Source organism: Heterodontus francisci, unplaced genomic scaffold (assembly GCF_036365525.1).
Source record: "Heterodontus francisci isolate sHetFra1 unplaced genomic scaffold, sHetFra1.hap1 HAP1_SCAFFOLD_51_2, whole genome shotgun sequence".
Taxonomy (NCBI): domain Eukaryota; kingdom Metazoa; phylum Chordata; class Chondrichthyes; order Heterodontiformes; family Heterodontidae; genus Heterodontus; species Heterodontus francisci.
The window spans coordinates 2043020-2045227 of record NW_027141369.1 but is presented as its reverse complement, the minus strand read 5'-3'; the positions used below and the strand labels follow the sequence as shown (position 1 = coordinate 2045227).

Here is a 2208-nt window from a genome sequence, read left to right as displayed (position 1 = left end):
GTTCATATCATCCTCACTGTTTGCCGCTCCTCCAAGTTTGGTGTCATCGGCATATTTGTGGATTCTACTCTGTATTCCAAGATCCAAGTCACTTACCTTTAGCAAAAAAAGCACTGACCCTTGGGGAACACCACTGTCGACTCTCCTCCAGTCTGACAAAGAACCATTTAATAAGACTCGCTGTTTTCTGTCCTTAAACCAATTTTCTATCCAATTGGACACTGACCCTCCTATACCACGAACCTCAATTTTGTTAACCGCCCTTTTATGTGGTACCTTGTCAAACGCTTCCTTAAAATCCATATAAACAACATCCACTGCATTCCCTTCATCAAGCTGCTCTGTTAGTTCATCAAAAATGCAGTTAGATTAGTCAAGCATGAACTCCCATTTATAAATCCATGCTCACTCTCCTTAATTAACTCAAACCTCTCCAAGTGACTGTTGATTTTTTACCCTGATTATTCTTTCTAAAACCTTACCCACCACTGCTGTTAATCTAACTAGCCTGTAGTTACCCAGACTGTCCTTCCACCCTTTCTTGTATAAGGGTGTCGCATTTGCCACTGTTTAATCCTCTGGCACCTCCCCCGTATCGAGGGAAGATTGGAAGATTATAGCAAGCCCTTCCGTTATCTGCATCCGCATTTCCTTTCGCAACCTGGGATGTGAGCCATCCGGACCAGGTGATTTATCTTACCTAAGCACAGCCAGCCTTTTTATTACCTCCCTCTCCTAATTTGTACTCTCTCCATTGCCTCTACTCTCTTCACTTCGACTGATATTTTGTCAAATTCCACTTCCTTAGTGATCACTGATATAAAGTACTCATTAAGTAGATTAACATTGCCCTGCACCTCTAAGCTTATATTATCCTTTTTGTCCCTAATAGGCCCTACTCAACCTCTTACTTTACTACCCACTTATCATTTACATGCTGCTCGAAGATTTTTGGGTTCCCTTTCATGTTGACTGCCAGTCTATTCTCATAGAAATAGTGAATAAGCAAATATAGTCGATATAAGTATTTACCATCCTTGATGAGGTGGAACTTTTTTATGTTGTGGGTGGTAATGACTTGGCCCACGAGTGTGGTGGAAGCAGAGACAATCAATGATTTGAAAAGGAAATTGGATGGATACTAGAAGGAAAGAAACTTGCAGGAGGAAAGGGATCGAGCAGGTGAGTGGAACTGACTAGATTGCTCCGGGGAGAGCCAGCATGGACGTGATAGGCCAAACGACCACCTTCTATGTTGTAAATGATTCTGTGTTGTTTCTCAAATTCAATCCACTGGTGCTTGGTAAATAATTTCAAAGTAAATTGTGCAACTGGAAAATCAGAACCAAGGCAAGGGACGCATAAGGAAGCAAAATTGCTGAAACCCGGGATTAAACCAGGGACCTTCAGATTATCAGTCTCACACTCTCCCAACTGAGCTATTTCAGCCCTACATTAACAGTGGCTTGGTGTCCTTGTTTTGGAAGAAAATACATACATTCAAGTTTTCCAAAAAATTAAAGAACATAACATGTGAGTAATATTCCCCATTGCTTTCTCAGTACTGATGGATTGTGAAGAGGAAAACAGCCAGAAGTCCCAGTGATCCACACTGACCCTGAGCTGAGAATGAAATGAGATCAAATTCAATCTTTCATAGTGAGATGCTGCTGAGAGGTAAGAGTCCTGAATCAAAGCGAGACTTGCTCATTTCAAACACTCCCTGTACTCTCTGCTCATGAAGCCTTAAAAAAGGGAAAAACAGAATGGCACTCAAACTCACAATCCTGCCATTAAAAGTCTCATATTCGACTGACAGAACTGTCACTTCTACTCGGTGTCTTATTGGATGGATGCAACTCCAACGCAGGGGTGGCATTCAAATCCTCCCATGGGTCCACATGTCAGACTGAGTTCCATGTTGTAGACTCAAGCAAAGGAAATCTGCTCAGTTCCAAAACTATCAGCGAATTGAAGCTGATTACAATCAACATCATCAGAGGTCAGAACTACCTGGTGAAAGAAGACACTCTGAAGAAGGATCCACAATTATTCAAAGGCATCGACAAAGTGAAAAACAAGAAAATCGTTGAGCCAATGCAAGCCAAACAACAGAAACACTGAAGAATTCCATTCCATTCCAGTCCAGAACCCAGTGCTGTTGTTTTTTGGAGTCAGGTCTCAATTACTGCAACAACTTTATATTCC

The 2208-nt window shown here is 41.7% G+C and overlaps 1 non-coding gene across 1 annotated transcript; it reads right to left on the bottom strand.

Moving 5' to 3' along the window:
* Positions 1–1376: 1376 nt before the first annotated feature.
* On the bottom strand, positions 1377–1449 carry trnai-gau (transfer RNA isoleucine (anticodon GAU)). Its single transcript has one exon. It is a non-coding gene; the product is annotated as a tRNA-Ile (tRNA).
* Between the last annotated feature and the right edge of the window lie 759 nt (positions 1450–2208).